Below are 8,895 nucleotides of genomic sequence, written 5' to 3'. Positions count from 1 at the left end.
TAGTTCTGTTGCTTTACTCTTCACAATAGCACATAAGCCTGGATGGAATTATCAGATTTTATTGCAGAGTTGGGATAACTAGAGGACATCTTAAATATTAAAGGAAAAAATTTAAACTGTATGCGAATGTCTTATCTTATACTCCAAGAGACAGCACTAAAGAGGTGAAGTCCTGTATGGGTGCTGCTAGTTCTAATCTCATTCCCTCTCTCACCCTACTTGATGGCTCCTATCCATCTTTTGGGGAATGACAACCTTGCCCATACAAGTTGCTCTTGCTTTAGAATCTTCCCCTACACTCCCTCCAGTGTTTTCTCAGCAGCGCATTCCTTAGGTGTAAGTTATTCATTCTAGAATAATGCCACAGACACTCTTTTTATTTTTTTTTAGGCGAGGCAACCCTTGGTTGACCTCACAGGTTGCAAGGACCTTGGCATCTTACAATCCCTTATTTTTTAGGCCTCCAGCACCTGGTCTTCCGAGGTGGTCTCCCATCCAAGTACTAAGCAGGCCCGACCTTGCTTAGCTTCCGAGATCAGACGGGATCTTGTTCAGGGTAGCATGGCCATAGACCCACAGACACTCTTAACAGGATAGTCCGTGGTGTCCCTGGCACTCCCAAGTTTTAAAGAAGGTAGCAGGAGTGAGTGGTGAGGAAAGAAAGGTGGGCATTACTTAAATATGTTTCAGTTCAAGGTCTTCTCAACAAGTAACTTGCAAACTCTCCACGTTAGTCTTCCAAGTGTCTAGCTGGGAGATATCTAGTCTGATGTCCACACAAACATCCCAAGCACAAATATTCATTCTCAGGTGTGAGAACTGGCTTATCACTAAAAGCCACATTATCTATTTAAAAACAAAATCTTATGTAAATTACTGGGCTCCCAAAACCCATCATTTACTAAAAAATTTAAAATATAAAGATTCCATTCATTAAAATACGCTTCCAGTTACTTTACTTCATTTATACATTGTTTTTCCATGATGACCTAGGCAGCCGGAACCATTATTTTTGTCTTAAGCTAAGATTGCTGAGGGCTACAACAGTGGTAACTGAATTTACGTTAGCACTCCAATTCTGGAAATGTTGGCTTTCTAGCGAATAAGGTTATCTAATAGTGTTACTCTCTTTCTGAAACTGGCAGTTTTCCTTCCTGGTTAAACTCATTTCCTTCTGTAGCCTCAGTTCAACTATCCCAATTATTTCACATTCTAAACTGAAATATCCTCCAGAGCCTTTCTGGTACATTTTACACATTTCTACACGAACCTTTCAATCTTCTTTGCATTCAGTTCAATCTATTTTATATTCAGCACAATCTATCAACAGAGACTATTTAAATGAATGCAGTAAAGTCGAACCAAAACCGATCTCACCCGAGTGCTGCCATATTGGATTGCTGTCAGCCTGTCCTGCGGAGAGCTTGCTTTGCAGCCCTGAGTGGCAGCCTGGGGCAGTAGGTCAGCAGGACACTTGGAGGCAGGATGGGATTGGAAGCCTGATGTTGCCATTTACTCCTGTTTTAGTTTTGTAAATTATTTAACCTCTTAGCATCTCAGTTTTCTTTCCCGTAAAATGGCTATAATGATAATATCTACTCTATGGGGTTATTTTAAGATTCATAATATAAAATTATAAAGTGCCCCGTAAATGTTAGCTATCATGGTTGTTTTAGCAACACCTGCAATTTGGAGCATCTGCCTTTGTCTTATTAATGATTATGATGAAATGAATCCTCTCCTGGACCCGAAAACGAACAAGTAGTTTCAGTGAGTTGGTAGGTTTGTCTGATATAATTTCATAACTTTATTTATAGGATAAAAATAATTTAAAATTATCACTTCAAAAAGTAATAAACATATGGAACTTCTCCAGCCATGGAATGATGGCAAAAGTTAAATTAAGTAAGTTTTTAAACTCATCCAACTATAGCCAACTAATTCTATTTAGAATATGTCACACTACTCTACATGGAAGAAAGTATTTGAGGTGCCTCAGAGTGTCCCCTAAAATAAGTGTTTTGTAGGCCATTTGACTTATGTTTTATATCAGACCAAACCAAATGTGTCCTGAAATAAACATTGGAAATCATAATAGCACCTACCTCACAGGACTGTTTTGAGAATTATATGAGTTACTCTTTATACAGTAGAATAGTACCTGAACATAGTACTATGGGAATGTTTGCTAATAAATTGAAGTAAAAAACCAAATCATCCCACTGTGGTGATGCTCTTTTTAGTTTTTGCATGATGTGATTGATCATTTTATTCATATGGTGATTATATTGAGGAATTAATTGTATTTATATGGAGATTTGGTCATTTATAATGTTTAGCTTTTACAGACAATGCTGCAAATGAGCGTCTCTGGGCGTGCAATTTTGTGTTTTTCTTCTTTTAAGACATTTCCTTTAGAGTAAAATGCCCAAACTAGATATGCTTTTGTGAAGAAGCAGCTTAGTTCTGATGAGAAAGTTTTGCAGGAAGTGGGCAGATAGGATAGAACTATGGTTTAGGGCATTGCCGGACATGGCCAGGTCAGGAGAGCCCCTAAGAGGTGGGAGGACTCTCCCGACAGCCTGAGGGCTCAGTGCCGCTGGGTGCTAACAGAGAGGCAAAACTGGAGTGGTGCGTTGAAAAGAGTAATGGGCTAGAATCCAGTGAAATGCCTTTTAGATCCATGTACACCTCTCCCAGGACGTGTAAAGTTGTTTTGTCCCCGTGGGTCTCCCATTTTCTCTAAAGCCTTACCCAGTATCAGGGTCTATAAGTTCTTTATATCTCAAACCTCGATCAAGTACTTTAAACGTGCCGAGATCTGCATTCAGTAAATTTGGAGTGTGGTGAACTCAAGAGATGGACAAATAGAAAATTATAGAGGCACAGAAGAGGGTAGAAAAATGCTCCTCCCAGACTTGAGGAGTGGGCACTGGTGGAAGGGAAGAAAGTCTTCCTAGAGGGGGTCATGGTGGAGATGAGGCTTAAGGGATGAGCAGCAGTTAAGCAGACAATGGGGAGTAAGAGCGTTCTGGGCAGTAGAGATGGTCAAAGCCTGGTGGGAACAGCAGGGTGCACTGAGGATCAGCAGTTCCGCATCCCTGGGAATCAAAAGCAGGGCAGGTGGACTGAGATGTGGCTGGGGAAGTAGGCAGGGTCCTTGCAGGGTCCATCACTTTACAGTTTGGATTTTCTCTGTACCATTTAACCCAGGAATGGCTTTGGATACATGCCAGCCTCCACTCACAGCCAAGAATCTGTCTTGGTTTCTCTATACCTCTTTACCTTTCTTTCCCCGCGAGGCTCAGAGCACCTTGCTTTTGAGGGTCACCACTAGCTGTCGCTATTGAATTGGACAGATGTATCTCCCCAGAGCTCAAAGCTAGTGGTGTCCTTGGCTGCTAGGCGCCAAGAGGCCCTGCCAGATGCCTGAGTCCCATCCCGCCTCTACTAGGTCTGCTCAGCCGCCCTAAGCGGTGACTCACAAGCAGGCATGCTGTGAGGAGATGGTGGTAGCCCTGGAGTAGAGTAGAACGTGGGCACCGGTTGGGGGAAGAAACTGTGGTGAAGTGCGGTACGCCACAGCCAGCCACTGGGTGGCGCTGCCGCCCCTGACGGCAAAAAGGAGGCCAGTGAAAAGGAAGTCTGATTAGGAGGACAGCCTCGCCCTTTGGTTCTGTCTGGCCTGGCGTAGCTTTTCGTCCACTCTGTTACCTGTAGTTCAGGGTGCCACAGGACTGCTCAAGGGCAGTGTCAGGGAGGTCCCAGGTCAGCCAAGCGCGGCACCGGGAGACACACCAGCACTCCGACGTTTCCTGGGTCCTTCAGGCATCGCCGGTGTGGGGCTTTTGACCTGTTCCCAGTTTCCATCCTCTGGTTCCAGGTCATGCACCTACCAATGCGTGTTTCTTTATCCTCCTTTCCAGAAACTCCCATCTCCAAAGCCTCCTCAACTCTGCGCATTTTCACCTGTCCCTTTTCTTTTCTTTTTTCTTTTCTTTTTTTCCTCTCCTCCCCTCCACGCCCCTCCCCTTCCTCTACACTCCCCTTCCCCTGCTACCCTTTCTTTTTTTTCTTTTCTTTTCTTTCTTTTCTTTTCTTTTTTTCTTTTCTTTCTTTTTCTTTTCTTTTCTTTTCTTTCTTTTCTTTTCTTTTCTTTTCTTTTCTTTTCTTTTCTCTTGTCTTTTCTTTTTTCTTTTCTTTTCTTTTCTTTCTAAGAATCCATTCATCCCCTCTCATTTCTCCTATAGCATTACCATTGGCCCTAGGTCCATGTCCTCACCCCCTGTGTTCTGGATCTGCACTAACTTAATTCTACTCTTCATCGCTTTTTCCCCCTGTGGGCTTTGAGGTTCTAAGTCCTGTTTTACCTTTTTGAAAATTCTCTTTTCTCATTTGTCTTATCCTTTCACATTTGCCCTGTTCCCATTCCTGTTCCCCCAACCTTGACCCCCCTTTAAAAATGAGAGAGAATTTAGACACATTCTGTCTCAATAAAGAACTTTTGTAAATTTAAGAACTAAAGAACTTAGGTAAAGAATTGCTGAGAGGAGGGAGGATTTAGCATTAAGGGGTATCCTGCCTTTCTCGGCATTCTCCACGAACTGGTGACCCTCAGGGGGGATGGAGATCTAGGGTCACCTCGAGTGAGATGGCAACACTGAGGCAGAGTTGCTGGAGACCCCACTGTATCGGGGGGGCCAGTGTGTTTTCATTTTCTCTTAACACTGCAAATCAGTTTGGTTTGCACACCTCCCTCGAGAAATTAAGGGATGCTTCTGGGACCTGATTAGTGTATGTGTCTCAGTGCTCTGGACTGGGCACTAATGAAGAAGAATGTGGATTCTTAGCAAATTTTCTGGACAGGAGCCAATGCCAGTGGAGTACTGGGTTCTACCCTACACGTTGCAGCCTGAGTGGAGAACAGGCTCTCCCCCTCAGTTGGCTGGTAACACAGGTCCCAAAGAACTAGTTGTTAGCATAACATGTGCTGACTGCTTCCTCTAACACGACTTCAGAACCATGGTCTCCAAAGCAGACATGTCGGAGGAGCTACTGGGATATGGGGAGAAAATATTAGAATTTCTATTTATTTTTTATCTTGTCTTTTTAAGATTTCTGTTTTTGCATGCCTTTGATGTTAGTGTTACATGTGTATATTATATGAATAATAACCAGAGATCTATTAGAAATATATATGCCTAGTCATTTTTTAATGAAGTGTGTGATCAAAAGTTTTGAAGACCACTGTTCTGTCGAATCTTTGATGCTTTGGGTCTGAGATGCTGGTCCAGAGCAGTCCAGCCGAGGAGAAAGGCCCAGCCTGTGTGGACAGATTGGTGGGGAGGTGGGACTTAACCGTCTTTGGAGGGAGCTCTCCAGGAACAGCAGCTGTGATGACTGTCCCTTGTGCCAATGTGAGTCACCATCTCTGAGGTCACCTCAAGGGCTCCCTGCTACACGATAGGTAGGGCCATTCATTGCATTCTTTAGTGAGGGGAGGGAATCACAGATGGCAAGTGGGGGTGGATCCTGTCACCCTGGTTAGGAGCCTGACAGCTTAGAAATTGTGTCCTTCTGCTCTGTGTATGTTCTTGTCTCTGTCGTGATTTATGTTTATGACGAATACTTCTGGTTGCCTACCAGAGCCCTTGGGGGGTAGGAATGTGCTCCATTTCTCACCTTCTCTTGGAGGGATGATCACATGACATGACTCTAGCCCATGGGTGGTGAGCTGAAATCCTGGGTGGGGCTTCCCAGTTTACTCTCAGTCAGGGGTCAAGTCATCTGGCATATATCTTTCGCCCATTATCTTCCTGACACACAGTGTGATGCAGAAGGTGGAGCAGCCGTCTTGTGACCGCACAGCCCACACAGCCCACACAGCCACAAGGAGGACAATGGATAGTTGAGTGGAGGCATGGAAGGAGCCTGGCTCCCTGAGGCCCTGGCCTGCCCCTCCTGGATGTTTTGCAATCAAGTAAGAAATCTCTACTTGATTCAGTTGCTGTCAGTGGGTTTTTCTTATACTCCCAGGGGAATGTAGTGCTAGCAAACATGAAGGTCAACTTCAGGACTCGCTGACACTTTGACTCTTGACTTCATGCAAGATGCTGACACCTTGAGAGGTGAAGGACGTGAGCATCCTCTGTCTTTGGGAGCCTTGTTTCTCCCCTTTCCCCGGCAATGGTAGAAATGAGCTGTCCTGTTACTCTCAAGTCCTTGGAGGAAGAGAGAGGCATTGAGCTGGGCCTTTAAGAATAACTCATTCTGTCAGGAATGTGGAAAGTGGAAATCAGGGTGGTGTGCCTGAGCCGGTTGTACAGGTTTGCGAGAGCTAATGGTGCCTGTCTCTTCTAATAAACATTCAGTGATGGCAATTGGTGGGTGGTAGTTGGCTGTGGTGAGAGTATTTACAGCATGGAAGTAGCAAATATCACAAATCAAGGTTTTTTTCTTTCTTTGTTTCTTTTCTTTTCTTTCTTTCTTTTTTATCTGGAGAGCCAGTTGTTAAACATTTACCAGCACACCCTTGGAAAGGTCAAAGGTTTACTTTCTTAACTACATGGATATTGTTTCATAGTTTCTCTCACTTTCTCCATGCCCTCCAATAAGTGATAAGTGAGCAGAATCAGGGAGCAGCTGATGTATACTGACACAGGCTAAAGTCTTTACATGTCTTTGGGCTTCAGGAGACCCCTAACAGTTCAGGCTGAAAACAAAATTAATTTTAATCCGACATTGGCTGTAAATTTGTCATCTGATCATGCTCCCATCTCCACACTCATCTTTCCTCCTAATCAGCCTCCCGCCTCCCGACCTGAATATGACCTATAGGGCCTCAGCTCTTGCAGACCTTGCTTCTTGCCTCACGTGTGTCCCCCACAGAAGCCCTGATCTTGGGACTGGCACAGCTATTTATCACTTGCATGTAGCTGCCTCACGATCTTCTCTGATTCAGCACCTAGGTGCCAGACACTTCTCTAGATGCTGGGGATAAACAGGACTAAAAGTCAACAAAACCCTGCTTCGTGGAGCTGACATTCTAGTAGGGAACACGTGGCGCCAGACACGTGCATGATCGAGTCTTCGGATGGTTCCAGATCCTGGCCTTTGAGCTGCTCTTGCTGTGCCGTGTGCAGCAGAAATGTGCTGTCCTCTCTGAGTCCTGCCCGGACTGCAGATGTGGGAGCGAAGTAAATGTTTTTTTTTTTTTTTTTTCCTGAAGTACTGGGCATTAGGACTTCAACATATACCTTATGGGGACACATTTCAACAAATAACAGCTCCATTGCAAGAGTCAGAGGCCCACTTCTTGGAGGGAAGCTCCTAACTTTGTCAGGTTTTAGAATAGTGAGTTATATAAGTTAGCCTTCCCATTCCACACACACACAAAACACACACGCATGCATGTGTGTTTCCATTCCATAAATGTGTGTATATAACTTTAATATAAATGGATTAAATTTAACATAAATGGATTAGATTAATTCCCACTCAGGATTTCAGCTCACAACCCATGGGCTAGAGTCATTTATATTAGTACATATAAATCTATCTCATCTCTTATTATCATGATATAGTGATTTCATAATATTGACATCCCATGGGTAGGTATTAAGGTTGTCTCAAATTGTTAGTTAGGGTTAGCCCTAACTACAAATGCAATGTTTGGTGAATTTTTTATCTTCCTAACAATTAGTACAATAATTCCCCATGATAAGAGAATATCTTTGTTTAAAAAAAAAAAATTGCAGGATAGCCTCCAGTTAGAGTCAGAATCTACTTTGCATGATAAATGAGGGAGAGGAAGGGGGATGGGAACTGAATTCTCTGGGAGTCAGAGTCAGATAAGAGGTGGAGGCAGGAAGCATTTTGAAAGACAGAGCCAAGGGGGCCTTTGAAGTTAAAGATACTCCCTGAATGAATGAATGTAAATTCAGTCTTCAGTCTTCCTTCTTCTCTTTGAAACATCAGGAAAATGGGACAGTGTTCACTAATACTTGGAAATGGGAATGGAATTGCTTTTGGATCCCCCCAAAAATGCTGAGTTTTTGTGTCAAAAGGGGTGAGAAGTGAGCAATAAATCTCCGAATTCCATATCCCGTGTGAGAATGGACATCCTCGTATGCAGATTTTTGAGTTCCTTGGCCATGTGGTTGGCAGGCTCAGCGGACTTCAATCCGTTCTGCTGTCCAGCCATTTAGATTAAGAGGCAGCAAAAGAAAATTTCCTCTGTGCTTCCAGGTCCATGTCTTATGGCTCAGCATCACGAACCATGGAAGCCCTCCATTCGGGAGTGTTGGATTCACGCTGGGTATACACCAGCTAACCCTCCAGAACCCTCTCCATCCTTTTCTAACCCACTCTGTGCATGGGGAAAGCTAACCCGAATGGTTTATATCCATCTGTCCCCTTGCCCCTCTGTTCATTTAATAGAAAATACCAGCAAGAAATCAGAGGGAGAGACGACAGTGGGCTTGGGCATTCATTTTCCCAGATCCCTTCTTCAAGGTCCTTGGCGGGCTGGCTGCATCCCTTAACTGGATGGCATAGCTCTGACATGTGGCACTCTCCCAACACTTCTCTCTGACTCTGAGTTTTCACAACATTCTCTCCTCTTTTCCCCGTGGTGGGCCTAGTGCTGGAAATAGCTGCGACTGGCCCTGAGATACTGCATTATCTCCTGTGATTGCCCTATAACCTTGCCCGCGCTTTCATAAACAATCCCCTTTTTAGTCAACTACTAAAGTTATTCAGTCCACCATCTATGACCTGTCGAGGACCTGATCAATATAGGGCTTTGTTGAATAATTAATATAGCTGCGGTCTTGTTTCCTATTTGGTTGTAGTCAGGTGATACCTGGCAAGCGTTTGATAAATATGCATTGAGTG

The 8,895-nt window shown here is 44.0% G+C and overlaps 1 pseudogene; it reads right to left on the bottom strand.

Annotated features, from left to right (window-relative positions):
* Positions 1-458: 458 nt before the first annotated feature.
* LOC118613161 lies at positions 459-573 on the bottom strand (annotated as a pseudogene).
* Between the last annotated feature and the right edge of the window lie 8,322 nt (positions 574-8,895).

Source organism: Rousettus aegyptiacus, unplaced genomic scaffold (assembly GCF_014176215.1).
Source record: "Rousettus aegyptiacus isolate mRouAeg1 unplaced genomic scaffold, mRouAeg1.p scaffold_m13_p_17, whole genome shotgun sequence".
Classification (NCBI taxonomy): Eukaryota; Metazoa; Chordata; class Mammalia; order Chiroptera; family Pteropodidae; genus Rousettus; species Rousettus aegyptiacus.
Note: the sequence above shows the minus strand (reverse complement) of the source record. Positions and strands in the feature narration are given on the sequence as shown.